Source organism: Barbus barbus, assembly GCF_936440315.1.
Source record: "Barbus barbus genome assembly, chromosome: 18".
Taxonomy (NCBI): Eukaryota; Metazoa; Chordata; class Actinopteri; order Cypriniformes; family Cyprinidae; genus Barbus; species Barbus barbus.
This window is the reverse complement of record NC_136746.1, coordinates 2,020,339-2,037,447: the sequence shown is the minus strand read 5'-3', so window position 1 is coordinate 2,037,447 and position 17,109 is coordinate 2,020,339. Positions and strand designations below refer to the sequence as shown.

Below are 17,109 nucleotides of genomic sequence, written 5' to 3'. Positions count from 1 at the left end.
CCCGAACAGTACTACTAACTTATAAAAAATGAGAACACCATAATTATAATCAATTACATAGTTTATTGAACTTAAAACTATAGCATTTTTTGAACTAATGACTTAATTTTAATTTTGCGTTGCTCATCATTTTTGAGTATACATTGCTACTGAAGTGATATTTTTTAAGTATACGGAGTGACGTTCAATGACGTCATCTACGTCAGGACGTACGCCATCGTTCTGACTGACGCTACCAGAAAACATAACCAAGATGGCGGACACTCGTGGGGAGATTTGTAAGTAAATGTTTTTTAATCTGCTTTTTATTTTATCATAATAACTACAAGTATATCTTTTAAACATGTTTCATGTTTGGCTTTGCTGTCTTTTTTACCGGTAACGTTAACGTAGAAAGCTCGACAAGCGTCTCTGCAGTGCTCTGCTTCGCGCACATTTTTTAACCATTAACCCCATTGCCATATTTAATTTATTATGTAGCGTTAATATTGTAATCAGTTAGTCAGCGGAACCAAGTCAGCAACATAGTTTTGGCCCAGATCCGGTCTATATCTGGCCTGAGTGAAATCCATGCGGGCCAAATGTGAGCCGGATCTGGGCCAACGCTGCTTGCTGTCTGGGAAGTCATAATTTTTTATTCTGTTTTTGTTAAGCGATCTGTTCTGGAAAATGCTTATTTATGCTTGCCTTCAGCTGTTAATGTGCTTGCGGCTAGCTGTAACTTTTATCCATTACGTTAAGGCTAATGACACAAAGTTATATATTGGAAAAATAGTTAATAATAATAATAATAATAATAATAAGAGTTGTGAAAACTAGGTATGGTAGAGACACCGGCAAGCTCGTATTAACAGTTACATATTTTTTGCCTTGTAGGCTAAAGTGGATGCAGAGTCTGTGAACTTGGTAAGTATCCTTTTTTCGTTTACTTCAGATATTTTTAGCAGCTTCACACCTAAACCTGCATTGAATATTTATCTAATTTTGTACAGATCAAGTTAGCAAGTGAGTGAAGTAGAATAACGTGTTCAGAGTTTACAAAGCAATGTACAAATTGTACAAAACAATGACTGAAAGTCTGAAACATGCTTTGGCCTCATTGGTCGACTTTGTAGCATTTGCCAGATCTAATCTATTATAATCATGAAAACTAAAATGCTGCTATTTTTTTGTTTTCCTGTATAGATGTATAGTCCCTGTTATTGTGAAGATCTGATTCAATTCCAGTGGTAAGTTACATAACACAATGTAAAGTTAAGGCTAAATTTCTTGGTTTTAAAAAAGTATTCACTCCAATTGTAGGGATAAAAAAATCAATGGAGTGGAAGTGCAAGTTGTGTGCTGTCTCCTCAGACACCCGGGCACAGTTATTTCGGCACTACCGTTTAAAGCACAGTCATTACTCGCGAGTTAGCCCTTTGCCATGCCTCTATGACTCTTGCATTTGCACATTTCAGTCATTTAATGCACTGAAAATTCATTTGTCACGGATTCACAAAGACACACAGAGAACTCTTGATAGTGAAGGATCAAAAACAGGATGTTAATTTTTTACCTGTCCCTTGTGTGGCCTCAAAGAGCCCTTCTCAGAATCGATCATGTTCTGCCATTTAAGGAGCCACTTAAAGAACCATGAAAATGTGACATGCCCATTTAAGAACTGTACCTACCACACCAATGTATATTCATCATTTAATGCTCACAAAAGTAGGAAGCATTCGGGAAGTTTAGACTTTTGTGATCATATTGTATCAATGGAAAATGACAGTTCCCCAGTCACAAGCACTGCAGACCTTAATGCAGATGATCCAGTTCCTTGTTGGATTGCGGACACTTTAAATTCTGTTCCTGAGGCTGAAAATGTCAACATCGGAGAGTTAAGGCCCAGTTACACCATAATTTGTCTTCCCTGTTTCTGAAGATGCAAACTGTTCTCCATGTTTCTGACATGGCATGTCAGGAAATAGTTGATCATCTGTTAGAGATATTTTCCTTATCGCAACCTCTTATCAAAGATACTATAAAAGAGATACTACAACAGCATCATGTATCTCCTGCTGAAGCTGTCTTGAATGATTTGGTAAATGCTGTTAATGACACAAACATTTTTGTCAGTGCCACAGCTGAAGGTGAGGACTTGTCTTCAAATAAACAAAGAAAAACATATTTCGAAAAAACATTTCCTGTGGTAAAGCCAGTGCAGTACGTGTTGGAGTCTGGGCGCACAGTCGTTTATGTCCCAATACTTCAGATGATCCAGGAAATATTCAAACATACTGACATCCTTGACCGAATAAAGGAAACCAAGGCATCACAAGAAGGTCATTATATGAGCCATAAAGATGGCAAGTATTTCCAGGAGAATACTTTGTTGTCATCTTCAGAACTGTCACTGCCATTGATTTTATACATGGATGATCTAGAAATCGCTAATCCACTTGGGACTTCACGTAAGATCCACAAACTCTGTTCAGTCTATTGGATGTTTGGTGATCTGCCATCTAAATATCGATCTGCACTGCATGTGATTCAGCTCGCAGTCCTATGTAAGGTACCAGATCTTCACAGCTGTGGCTATCAAAGAGCACTTTCTCCTTTGTTGCAAGACCTTGGCTGCCTTGAACATGATGGGGTTTTTATCGAGTCCCTTGGTCAGTCAATTCGGGGTACTGTTTCAGTTGTTGTGGCTGATAATCTAGCAGCCCATTCCTTAGCAGGCTTTGTGCAGTCTTTCAGAGCTGGATATGTTTGTAGGTTCTGCAAAGCTACACGAGAAGAGATTCAATCTTCTGCTGTTGGAGATGGCTCCAGCAAACACTAACAAACTAGTTTGTCAATGAGACTTTTGAACTATTGGGGTTTGTTGCTGCTTATTAGCATTTGTTGAATATGTGTGAATTGGCCACTACTTAGTCTTTGAAAGATAGCAAAAACCTTTTTGGAGAATAATGCTTAACTTCTATCAAGATGATTGCATTGTATGTTTCTCTAAGGCTGTTTTGATGTCATTTATACATTTTGTGTATTAATGATTTTGTAGGTTTGCGCAGAGTTTCATCGCATCACAAACACCAATCTTCGAAACCAGTTCTATGGCGAATTGGACAGGCATACGCCACAACTATTTGCCTTGTACAGGCAAAAAGCATCACATACTGGCAAGGTCTCGGAGGTGCTGCGTGACATCCTCAGGATTTATGATCGTGAGGTGAGTTAAAGACAAAGACTGTACAACTCTAGTATCGAACCCAGAATAACTTTGCTTGCTTGTTCATTGTTATTTTTGCTTGTCTTTCAAGGATGTGCATGATATCAACATAAAGCGCACTGTAGCTCTTCGTGCCCTAGCAGTATACTTACGTGAAGATGACCCACAGTTTTTTTAAGACATGGAATGTAAGCATTCAGTGCACTCACCAAACAGGATCAGTTTTTGTGCTTACCAGGGTTTTTTAGTCTTCATTAACAAATTACCTTAATATATATTCAACTTTATTTCACTCTACTTTTGCAAATTCTCTACGTATGTTCTTGTCTAGTTTTTAAATTTGGGCCAATTCTGTGTAAACTGAAAAGGCCTGCCTGGTTAAGTATGATACTATATTAAAATGATAGTTAACCAAAAAATTCTTATGATATACCTGATGATGTAATTCATTACTAGACATGTTTACAGTTGGACCCTCTTTGTGCATTCCAGGTGGAGGAGTCGGATGAGCCAGACATCACTGGTACCCCTCTTGCCCTTGTGATGGAAGTCACTGAGAACACTGGTCCTGTCTGTTTCAATCCGGCAAGGACCGCTGTTGTGGTGGAAGATGAGTTTGTGCTGAGCGACATCCCCACGTTTCCTGAGGCCTTTGTGTTACTCTTTGGGTTAATGTATGCATTGCATTTGGATTACCCAAGAAAATTGATTCACACCTTCACATTCATCCAGAAAATGCTGATGGGGCTTGATGATGGTAAACCTCTGAAACCCTGCTTACTCAATCTAAAAAATGAACTATTACTTACTTTGTAGGCAAATTCCATCTTGTCTACAAGTGCTGTTTTAAGTGCTTGGATGTTTTCATTGGGTAGGTTGTGTCCTGGCCACCAAATCTTGATTGCACTCTGGGTTTGTTAGATCCTGCTAAGTAGTTTTGTAAGCGTATGTTGTAGAAAATGTAGTTTACAGCATTTTTACATTTGGTAGGTTGTTTTCTGCACCAGATCTACCCCAGTTGCACTCTTACAACAGAAACTTGATTTTTGTTATCAGATTTTGTTTATTTTAAGGTTGTTTACAAGTGTATATTGTTTAACATGTAGTTTAAACATTTGGTAAGTTGTTAGATCTACCTCAGTTGCACTTTACACAATGGAACATGTAGTTTAAAGCATTTAAATGTTTACGTTTTGTACAATCTATCTCTGTTGCATATTTAATGCAATCAGGTATGTATTATTGTTTGTGTTTTGACTTAATTTATTGTTTTTATTTCCTATAATTTATAATTTTTTAACATTTCTTTTTGGAGGAGCTTTATTTATTTTATTGATTTTATTTATTTTGATTTGCCATGTTGCAAAATAATGGCCATGGGTGTAAAACATTATAATCAATGTTTTAACAGTTTCTAATTTGATTTGTTACAGGTTTACAGAGATTTATATAAACAGTTGTACAAAATAGACAAAGAATTTAATAGTAAATAAAAACCCTTTAATTATATGTCAACAGTTCTGTGTGTGCTTCTTTTTAGTATTTTGAACTCAAATATGTATCAGGCTATGAGTTATTCAGAAGGAGTTTATTTCTTGAATAAAATATTTTATTTATATAAGTGGTAATTAGTTAAAAACAGTTAGTATTGAAAACATAAAACTTTAGTGTAGCATATGTAAAGTTTTTAAGTACACTGTACTTAAAATTATAAAAAAAGGAAAGAAAAATATTTAAGTTTAGTGTAATTGTAATTTTTAAGTATGTTTACTTAAAAAATCTTAGGTAATCAGTTTCCACAAAAGTTTTGAGTACTCTGAACTTATCGGGTTTTACAGTGTGTCAAAATAGTGTTGTTCTCCTCTAGCCAGACAAAATCAGCAGTTTAAATCTAGGCTGCAGCAGATTGTGCAGAGGACTCATTTGATTTGATCTGATCTGAAATATATGGGCCATTCCACAGATTTGGTCCAAATTTGGAAATATCTTGATTTTTTTTTCTTCCCAAAACATTTCTATGTATGCAAATTGTATAATATCTAAAATACACATCTCTAGTAATTGTGCAGTTATTGTGCCCCTCCCCCACCTCGGAGCCTCAGACCACATCACTGTCATGCTAATGCCTGCATACAGACCGCTCGTTAAAGTCATCAAACCAATACACAAACAGATACAAGTGTGGCCGGAAGGGTCGTTAGAGGCACTTCAAGACTGTTTTGACACCACTGACTGGAATATGTTTAAACAGGCTGCCACACACAACAACACTACAGACCTCCAAGAGTACTCAGAGACTGTCACTGCCTACATCACCAAGTGCATTGATGATGTAACGGTCACAAAGTCTATCACTGTCAGGGCCAACCAGAAGCCGTGGCTGACAGGGGAGGTCTACAGACTTCTGAAGGCTCAGAACGCTGCCTTTAGAGCTGGAGATGAGGAGGGCCTGAAGACAGCTAGGGCCAACCTTTCCCGCGGCATCAGAGAGGCCAAGAGGCAGTACTCCAGGAGGATAGCCCATCGTTTCAGCGACAGCAGAGACACGCGGAGCCTGTGGCAGGGGATACAGACCATTACGGATTACAAGCCCCCACCACAGACCTGTGACAACACCATCCCCCTGCTGAACGAGCTGAATGCCTTCTTTGCTCGCTTTGAGGCACAAAACAGCACCACTGCACAGAAGACTCCACCTCCTCCCGGCGACCAGGTGATGATGCTGTCCCCGGACAGTGTGAGGAGATCCCTCAGCAGGATCAATGCACGCAAAGCTCCGGGTCCTGACAATATTCCTGGGCGTGTACTGAGAGACTGTGCAGTGGAACTCACTGATGTCTTCACAGACATTTTCAACATCTCGCTAAATCAGGCCGTTGTCCCCACATGCTTCAAAGCTACCACCATCATTCCAGTCCCGAAGAAGTCATCTCCATCCTGCTTCAATGACTACCGTCCAATAGCACTCACTCCTATTCTCATGAAGTGCTTTGAACGGCTAGTCATACACCACATCAAGTCTGTCCTCCCTGGACCCCTTCCAGTTTGCATATAGGTCCAACCGCTCGACCGATGATGCCATCGCCACTGCCCTCCACCCAGCCCTCACACATCTGGACAAAAAAGACTCATATGTCAGGATGCTGTTCATAGACTTCAGTTCAGCATTCAACACAATCATCCCTCAACAGCTCACTCACAAATTGGTCCAGCTGGGGCTCAACACCTCTCTGTGCAACTGGCTGTTGGACTTCCTGACCGGGAGACCTCAGGCCGTACGGGTCGGCATTATCACATCCAGCACCATCACACTGAACACTGGGGCCCCCCAAGGATGTGTGCTGAGCCCCCTCCTCTTCACTCTGCTGACCCACGACTGCACACCGTCACACAACTCCAACCTTGTCATTAAGTTTGGATGACACGACTGTGGTGGGTCTCATTAGCAACAGAGATGAGACAAACTACAGGAGCGAGGTGAGCCGCCTGGCCGGGTGGTGCAGTGACAACAACACTCTGAATGTGGAGAAGACGAAGGAGATTGTTGTTGACTTCAGGAGAGTACACACTCAGCATGCCCCTCTGACCATCAATGGTGCGACTGTGGAGAGAGTGAGCAGCACCAAGTTCCTGGGTGTGCACATCACAGAGGACCTCTCCTGGACTAACAACACTGTAGCACTGGCCAAGAAAGCACAGCAGCATCTCTACTTCCTCCGCAAACTTAGAAGAGCCAGAGCCCCGGCCCCCATCATGTGCACCTTCTACAGAGGCACCATCGAGAGCATCCTAACTAGCTGCATCACTGTGTGGTATGGCACTTGCAACGCATCCATCCGCAAGTCACTTCAACGCATAGTGAGAGCAGCTGAGAAGATCGTTGGTGTCTCTCTCCCCTCCCTCCAGGACATTTACAGCACCCGTCTCACCCGCGAAGCCCTTCGCATTGCAGGTGATCCCACCCACCCGACACACAGCTTCTTCAGTCTGCTGCCATCAGGGAGGAAACTGACGAGTCTCCAGGCGAGGACCAGCAGACTGAAGGACAGCTTCATACATCAGGCTGTCAGGAAGCTGAACTCCCTCCCGTCCTTGCCCCCCCCCCCCCCCCCCCCCCCCCCACCCACTTAAAAACTGTGACCAGCACCTCTCACTTGTGCAGCATTGGACTGATAACTACCTCATCCAGCATTGACTGCAAACTACCTCTTCGGATAGTCTGATAAAAAGACTGTTCTCTTGTCACATTAACAGACTGATAAGCGAAAGAATCAAAAAGATACGTTTAAAAACAACAATGGAAAAAAATAAAAATATATATTTCAATATCATTTTCATAAGCTGAAATTTAGGGGTTAGAATTCAGGATAGTCACCTCCCAATTGAAAGTTCTCAATAAATGATGATTTTATATACAGTATATTACAGTTTTTCTCAATTGCTAAAACACTATAACCAGGCTTTTGAACTAAAATGTCAAAACCACAACGCAATGTTTGAAAAAGCACACCCATTTCCCTAAACTATAAACACTATTCCCCTGCTTTAACAGGGGTTCGGATTTGGTGAACTGTTACTGCAAAACTCTACACACAATTCCCTACAGTTCACTCAAGTCTGCACAGTTTGAGCTCAATTAGCACACAATTACCCAAGTGGAAACAGTAGGAGTCGAAATTTATCAAACACCAATCAGAACCTTCAATGGATAAAGAGCCAAAGTCAGTTTACAGTTTTCTCAGCGGCTTTGGTGCATTTCTCAGATCAGAAATGAAATTTTCAAAATTACCTGTTCAACCTCCACATCATCGAGTGACTTGTGCACATGTCACATTTCCCACCAGAGACAGTAAATATACTGGATCACTGTTACACAGTGATAAAGGACGCATATCACTCGATTCCGTCCTACAGGCAGAAACTTAAATCTGCAAAGCCTGTATTAAGAACTGTTAAAAGATGGACTAATGAAACAGAGCAGGATTTACAAGCCTGTTTCTCTCTCACGATTGGACTGTTTTTGAAAATGCTGCCAACGATCTGGACGAGTTCACAGAGACTGTAACTTTATGGAATTATTTTTGTGTCTTTATTATTCAAACAAAAATTCTGTATTTGAGAGCAAAACTAATTATTTTGTAATTAAAAATTAAAAGTTTGCAAAAAAAAGTCTTCTTAAGGTTCAAAATTAAAGTAATTGAAGGAAAAATAATTTGCAGTGCGTGTAAATCTTTAAAAAATATATATTTTTCTTCATGCACTTTAAAAACTTTTCATCACTAATCCACAAATGTTGCTCTCTTTCCTGACTTCTTTTTTTGCGGGTCTAAAACTTTTGTTTGCGAGTTGAAAAGTTTTGCTGGCGAGTGAAGCTGTGTGTCAGTGGGCGGTCTCTACGCACCAGGATGAAAGGCCCTTTTCTATTGGCCACTCTCGATTGAAGTGACAGGTTGACCACGCCCACTACGCTTTCACGCCACTGACGCCAGTCTGACAGAAGAGCAGCAATGGCCAGCAACCGCTCCTTTACTGGGTAAGTTAACTAATTTAACATCTTAAATTCAGTGACTAGTGAACTGAATTATTCTCTCTTCTCATGCTCCCCCACCTAAATACATAACGTTAGCTAAGCTTGTCTGCAGTTGGTGATGGCCAATAGAAAAGGGCCTTTCATCCTGGTGCGTAGAGACCGCCCACTGACACACAGCTTGACTCGCAAGCAAAACTTTTCAACTCGCAAACAAAAGTTTTAGACCCGCAAAAAAAGAAGGCAGGAAAGAGAGCACCATTTGTGGATTAGTGATGAAAAGTTTTTGAAGTGCACAAAGAAAAAAATATATTTTTCAAAGATTTACACGCACTGCAAATTATTTTGTTTTCAATTACTTTAATTTTGAACCTTAAGAAGACTTTTTTTGCAAACTTTTATTTTTTAATTGCAAAATAATTAGTTTTGCTCTCAAATACAGAATTTTTGTTTGCATAATAAAGACACAAAAATAATTCCATATAACTTCATATATCAGTTTCTGTGAGGATATGTGCATTCCTACCAGGACTCATCTAACTTACAACAACGACAAACCATGGTTCACTGCAAAACTCAGACAGCTCCGTCTGGCCAAAGAAGATGCTTACAGAAAGGGGATAAAGTCTTGCATAAACAGGCCAAATACACACTGGAAAAGGAGATCAGAGTGGCAAAGAGGAATTATTCTGACAAGCTAAAAAACAAATTCTCTTCCAGTGATCCTACTTCAGTGTGGAAAGTTATGAACAATATCACCAGTTACAAGACACCATCCCCCAGCGCTCTGGAGAATCAACAACTGGCAGACGATTTGAATGTCTTTTACTGTAGGTTTGAAAAAACAACCCACACCCGCCCTGAACATCTCTCCACACAACCATTAACACCTCCAGCAACCCCCTTCTCCCCCACACCTACAATTCAAACCAGCGAAGAAGATGTGTGCCAGGTCTTCAGAAAGAACAAAAGAAGGAAAGCACCAGACCCAGACGGTGTGTCACCAGTCTGCCTAAAAACCTGTGATGATCAGCTGGCCCCCATCTTCACACAGATCTTCAACAGATCACTGGAGCTGTGCGAAGTCCCCTCATGCTTCAAACACTCCACCATCATCCCCGTCCCAAAGAAGCCCAAAATTACTGGACTTAATGACTACAGACCTATGGCTCTAACGTCTGTGGCCGTGAAATCATTTGAAAGACTGGTTTTGGCTTATCTGAAGGACATCACTGGACCCTTACTGGACCCCCTGCAGTTTACCTACAGAGCAAACAGGTCTGTGGAAGATGCTGTCAATATGGGACTGCACTTCATCCTGCAGCATCTGGACAGACCAGGGACTTATGTGAGGATCCTGTTTGTGGACTTCAGCTCCGCTTTTAACACCATCATCACGGATGTGACACCGTGATGTCACGGTGTGACACCCTTCAGAATAAACTGACACAGCTCTCCGTCCCCACTTCTGTCTGTCAGTGGATCAACAGCTTCCTGACAGACAGACAGCAGTTAGTAAAGCTTGGTAAAATCACATCCAGCACTCGTACCATTAGCACTGGAGCTCCTCAAGGCTGCGTTCTCTCCCCACTGTTCTTCTCCCTCTACACCAACAACTGCACATCTAAAGACCCCCCTGTCAAGCTCCTGAAGTTCGCAGACGACACCACACTGATCGGCCTCCTTCAGGACGGTGACGAGTCTGCTTACAAGACAGGAGGTTAAGGAGCTGGCTGTCTGGTGCAGTCTTAACAACCTGGAGCTTAACACGCTCAAAACTGTGGAGATGATCGTGGACTTCAGGAGAAACTCCCCCCACTCACCATCATGAACAGCACTGTAACAACAGTGGAGTCATTCAGATTCCTGGGCACCACCATCTCTCAGGACCTGAAGTGGGACAATCACATTGACTCTATTGTGAAAAAGGCCCAGTAGAGGTTGTACTTCCTTCGCCAGCTGAGGAAGTTCAACCTGCCATAGGAGCTGCTGAAACAAGTGAAGTGAGTGAGTGAAGTGAAGTGAAGTGACATACAGCCAAGTATGGTGACCCATACTCGGAATTTGTGCTCTGCATTTAACCCATCCAACGTGCACACACACAGCAGTGAACACACACACACCGTGAACACACACCCGGAGCAGTGGGCAGCCATTTCTGCTGCGGCGCCCGGGGAGCAGTTGGGGGTTCGGTGCCTTGCTCAGGGGCACCTCAGTCATGGTATTGAGGGTGGAGAGAGCGCTGGACATTCACTCCCCCCCACCTACAATCCCTGCCGGCCCGAGATTCGAACCCACGACCTTTGGATTTCGAGTCCGACTCTCTAACCATTAGGCCAAGACTTCCCAAACAATTCTACTTTGCCATCATTGAATCCATCCTCTGCACTTCAATAACTGTCAGGTTCAGCTCAGCTACCAAATCTGACCTCAGAAGACTACGGAGGGTAATCCAGACTGCTGAGCGAATCATTGGTACAACCCTCCCCACTCTCCAAGAACTGTACTAATCCAGAGTGAGCAAAAGGGCTGGTAAAATCACTCTGGACCCCTCACATCCAGCACACTCCCTTTTTGAACTGTTACCATCTGGTCGACGCTACAAAGCTCTGAGCACCAGAACGACCAGACACAGGAACAGTTTCTTCCCTCATCTCATGAACACTCAACAATAAAATGCGGAACACACAACTCTATTATTTATTTACTTTTTTATTTATCTAATTTTTTCATTTCAAATTTGCACATATCAGACCTGTACACACATAATTGTCTATATTATATTTTGGCTGTATCCGAAATCGCCCCCTATACCCTCAAATAGTGCACTATTTGAGGGGACAGCCATTTTAAGCGGTGTTCGAAACCATAGTGGATGTTCTCGAGTGCACTCATTCAATCCCACAATGCACCGCAAAAACGAGTGTACAACCGATGTACACTCAACGGCTAGAGAATCCCCAGAATGCACTGTGAGAGTCACGCGCCGAATGAATTCCCGGTCACCAGAAGATGGTGCCCGCAGCTGAATCATCCATTCATTCATTTTAGAAGCACTCGTCCACAGCGTAATATAACACAGGTACAAAATTAATTGTAAATTGACTATTAGGGTTTATACATAATTTCCATGACAGAGTTCAAGATAAATCCTTCAATCTTGCTATTGGAGCTGCCCGTATCAAATGATTATTAAACAGCAAGCAAACTATGCAAAAGTGTCAGTCCTTCCGGTGCACTCAGTGTCCGAATTCACTCACTCGTTTTCATTCACTCCTTCAAGTGAACTGTGGACTAATGTAGGGAATAGTGAATGAGGGTATAGGGGGCGATTTCGGATACAGCCATTGTGTTTTTGCTGATTTGTACATTGCCTATTTGTATATTTGTATTATTCTTTTATTATCTGTGCCCTGTCCTGTTGCTGTCTCTCTGTTGCACTGTGGAGCTTCTGTCATTACAACAAATTCCTTGTATGTGTAAAAATCAGTTCTCTGAAATATCTCAAAGGTGCATCTCATCAACCTTCAATTGGAAAGCATATATAGACAGAGGACAACACAAGACTTACAAATTCTGACAGTGGACTTTCTCATTTTTATTTTTGCCTTTGTCAAAATAGAAAAGAAAAAGAAATATGGGCATAATGACTTTGTGAAGTGTTGGTTTTTTTGGGGGGGCTTTTTTGTCAGACCACTAGTAAAAGTGTAACTGTGAATCATGTCCAGTCTTTTTCAATCAATCAATATCCCACATACAGTAATGTGTAAATTTGTACTTTTGAAATGGAAATATGGCCAGGATCTAAGCTTGGCCACCCCATTGGCCACCCTGCTCAAAACTGCAGTTTTTGTCCGTTTTCTTGACAAGAAATGCAAGAACTGGTGTATTTTTTTTTGCATCCACATCAAAAAAATGATGTGGGAGACTTTTCAGACACTTGCTTCAGCTTTGCCTCAGCGCCAGGCGTCAAATGAGCGCAGAAAAGGTACACCAGCCAAATGAGCTTCAGTAGAACAATGAGATGCTGTTAGGCTATATGTCAGTAAAACAAACTTTCCTGTCCTGTCAGCCGTCACTGTGCTCACGGCGCACACTCTGATCGCGTCATCATAAATAAGCGCACAAGAAACTATGAGTATACGACATAGTTCTGTCGTCAGTTAAGTCATGAAATTACCAAAAAGGCGATTAAATCTATGGTATGTATGTATGCATTACATTTCAGAACGTCTCTCAAATGCATACTAAAATATAGGCTATCGTGCAATTCCAGATCACAGTAATGCGCAAGCTGATATGTATTTTAATTTGTAATTTAATGCACAAGTAAATGTGAGCACAGAGCACTTATACTAGAAAATATGCACAATTTTTTCATTAATTTTAAAAGTACAAATGAAAATGAAACCATTTAAATGCATAAAACAACTCATTTGACATTCTGGCATTTATGTGCTGTTGTCTTCCAGCCTTTTTCACATTCTTATCACTAACTGCATGTCTCATCCATGAGTATGTAATGTTAGAGCACAAGTTTTGGGGGGTTTTGAGAACCAGAACCAAACTGACAGAGCAATAAAGCCCATGTATTAAATTACCTGGAGGTGAGGAATACAAAAATGGTCATATTCACTCAGTATAATGTGATATAATAATTCACAAATATCTCAATTACAATTAAGTAGAAATGAATTGCATTCAGCTGTGTTTTAAGCACTAAAATAGTTTAGTACTTTATAGTCAACCACATTTTTATATTGAAATAATGAATATTTCTGTGCCACCCCAGGCTGGTTGCTGGCCCCTCCCTAGCCACCCCTATAAAAACAGAAGCGGTCAAGGACACTACAGAGGAGGAGGAGTAGAGAAAGAAATTAAGGAAGAGGAAGAGGACGAGTAGGAGTAGGAGTAGGAGTAGGAGTAGGAGTAGGAGTAGGAGTAGGAGTAGGAGTAGGAGTAGGAGTAGGAGTAGGAGTAGGAGTAGGAGGACGAGGACGACAACATGGAAGAGAACGAGGAAGGGCAAGGGCAAGAAGACAAACAGCCTCATAGATTTATTTGATGCGTGCCAGGCTTGGATCAGGCATGCAAGAGGATTTTACCTGTCTGGCCAGGGCCAATATAGCCTGTGATGTTGAGGAGGTTCTTTGGCCTGTCCCAGACCAAAGACGGGATGCTGGGGCAGAATAATTAGTTTTGTTGTTGTTTGCTGTATTGTACTGTACTATACAGTACATTAAATTGAGGAATAAAACACTTGGGGAGTACCACAAGCAACACTTATTAGCATTTTTTGTATTGTTTTGAATTTATCTCATCAGTGTGTAAGACTGTGTTGTAGTGTGTGTGTTTTTGAGGGTTTGTGTCATGTCTGAGAGCAAGTTTGGGTTTTCAGCAGGATTGAGTTGTTTTGAGTGGAGAGTTTCATTTTGACCGGAATACAGGAAGTTTGGTGGATTGAGTTAGAAGTTATGTATTTGCAATTAAAGAGTTTTGCCAAAAAAGAGAAATAATTTCATGAAATGTGTTTAAGCAATCAAGAAAAACTAAGCTTTCTAATGTTTTAAATATTATTGTGGGTTTCAATAAATAATAGAAGGATCTTAGTAAACATCTAAGATTCTAACATTGAATCCTTAAATGCTTTTTAAATGTGTTTTTGGTTGTGGGACAGCTGTTTGCACCAATTCTGTTCACACGAATCCAAGATGGCGGCATGTGTGGTCTGATGTGTGTTTGTCCCTTTATCTATACTCATTTTGTTTGCTTTTATGCTCATATTTGGAGTAAATTTTTAGTAGATTCTATGATTGAGCTCTTTTGTTTTTTAAATGAAATAATTTTTATTGGATTATGGACTACTTTGCTGTAGAAAAATGGTTAAATTTAAGGCTAGGTGTTTACATCAGTAATTCACCTAGCTTAACTAGGCGCTAATAGCCAGCAAGAATCCGCAGGCCCTGCTAGCCCTCTAGGCCCTAGCAGCCCAGCTACTATCTCCAGGCTCTGCTTGGATCCTGAGACTCTCCTAGCCTCTCTAGGCCCTAGCAGCCCAGCTTCCATCTCCAGGCTCTGCTTGGATACTGAGGCCCTCCTAGCCTCTCTAGGCCCTAGCAGCCCAGCTTCCATCTCCAGGCTCTGGGTGGATCCTGAGGCCCTGTCAGCTCCTCCTGGTTTTGCTAACATCTACTGCTAACATGGGTCTTTTCTTAATGCTGCTTTGTTCATTGTTTTTGCAGAATCTAAGATCAAGTGATTTATACTGGGTGAGTACATCTTACAACAATTGTGGCTCTTTGGACATAGCCTATGGATTAAACTGTTCAGTCTTTGTGCATTCCCCTCAAATGCCAAAAGAGTTGGCAGAGGACTTAAATTTAGCCTGGTTTCTACCCAGAGATATACTTCAGCTTCAAAATCTTTTGATTTTAAATGACTATTTTGCATTTGATGGCAGACATTATTGGGACTCTCATTTTAAAAACTCTATAGATTCCTCTTATACTGATGGTAAACAGAGATGGTTAATATTTTTATTGCTGCTTTTGTCTGGCAATGTGCAGCCAAGTTGCAGTGTATTCCATTGTCATCTGATGTGAAACCCATGTCTGGTTTGAGTGTAATTCACCTTAATGTTCGCAGTTTGTGACCCAAAATGGATCTGCTTAGAATTTGGGTGAATTTAACAGATGCAGATATTGTTGTGTTATCTGAAACCTGGCTGACAAAATCAATCACTGATATGGATATTGGAATGGGTGGTTATAACGGGTTTCGTGCTGACAGACCAAGGAAGGGTGGTGGGGTTGCTATTTATGTTAAATCTAAATTTAATGTGAAGTTAGTCTACTCAGAATCAATCAGTAAGCAGCTGGAATTTCTGGCAGTGAAGGTGGAATTGGCCAAGGGCCTTTATGTTACTGTTGTTGGGTGCTATAGGCCTCCTTCTGCCCTGAGTACTGCATTGCAGACTCTTATTCAACTTTTATCCAGACTGGACTACTCTGAAATTATTTTAGCAGGTGATCTAAACTGGGACTGGCTGAAACCTTGTTCAGATGAATTTAAGTCATTTTGTGATTCTGTCAATTTTACACAACTAATCAATTCTCCCACTCGTCCAAATCTTAAGTGCTTTGAGAAATCCACCTTAATTGATTTAATTTTGACTAATGTCCCGCACAAATTTTCTGCTGTTGGTGTTTTTTGCAATGACCTAAGTGACCACTGTGTTGTTGCTGCTGTAAGGAATACTAAGATGCCTAAATGTAAACCTTGCGTAATATGTAAGAGGAATCTCAAAAAATTTAATGAACAGGGTTTTTGCCACGATTTGTTTAATTGTGATTGGAGTAGAATAGAGCTGATTCCCGATGTGGAGTCAGCCTGGATCTTTTTCCGGGATAGTTTTTTGCAAGTAATAAATAGATACGCCCCACTAAAGAGATTTAGAGTTAAGGGGCGGGACAATCCCTGGTTTTCCTCTGAGCTTGGAGATATTCTTCATGACCGCAATTTAGCTTGGGCCAAAGCAAGAAAAACGGGCTCTTCGTCTGATTGGCTTGTTTTTAGGCAGTTAAGAAATAAATGTTCTTTTATTAAGAAAGCAAAATCTGACTTTTATTTGTCAGCCACTACTGACACCTTAAATGATCCCAGAAAATTTTGGAAGGCTATAAAATTACTTTCTCTAAACAAAGATAGTATTAATGTTCCTTTTATTATGAAAGAGTCTGCAGTAGTTCATGACAAGCTGGAGATATTGAACCATTTTAATGAGCATTTTATTCAGTCTGGTTCTTTGTTTGACACTGCTTGTCCTTATACTGTGACACCTTGTAGAGATGTACTCTACAAGTGTCTTCAATCTCACTCCATTCTTAGTGGCTGACGTTCAAAAAGCCCTAAAAGGGCTGGCTCCTGAAAAACCTCCAGGACCTGATCTTATAGAGCCCTATTTCTTAAAAATAGCTGCTGATTGTGTAGCACAGCCTCTAACGTACCTTTTTAATCTTACTTTAGAGAGCAACACTATTCCCAAAATATGGAAATCTGCATTTGTTTGTCCATTATTGAAAGGGGGTGACCCGTCAAATTTAAATAATTACAGGCCAATTTCTATTTTGTCTGTTTTGGCCAAAACGCTTGAATCCCTGGTGAGAGATCAGATGAAAGACTTCCTGCATGTACAGGACATTTTATCCCCAGTTCAGTCAGGTTTTAGAAAAAAACATAGTACCATTACAGCTGCAATGAAGGTGATAAATGACATCTCTGTTGCTCGTGATAAGAAGCAGCACTGTGCATCACTTTTTATTGATTTGTCAAAAGCTTTTGACACGGTTGATCATGATGTTTTAAAGATTAGGCT

At 40.9% G+C, this 17,109-nt stretch overlaps 1 protein-coding gene and 1 long non-coding RNA gene across 2 annotated transcripts in view; one reads left to right on the top strand and one right to left on the bottom strand.

Annotated features, from left to right (window-relative positions):
• Positions 1-17,109, bottom strand: part of LOC306883962 (NACHT, LRR and PYD domains-containing protein 12-like) — a 52,022-nt gene that overhangs the window by 30,696 nt on the left and 4,217 nt on the right. The gene's annotated exons all lie outside the window — the stretch shown is intronic.
• Positions 196-4,721, top strand: LOC306884008. The gene is made up of 6 exons (XR_013785405.1): positions 196-278; positions 877-906; positions 1,186-1,229; positions 3,041-3,208; positions 3,300-3,396; positions 3,701-4,721. It is a non-coding gene; the product is annotated as an uncharacterized lncRNA (long non-coding RNA).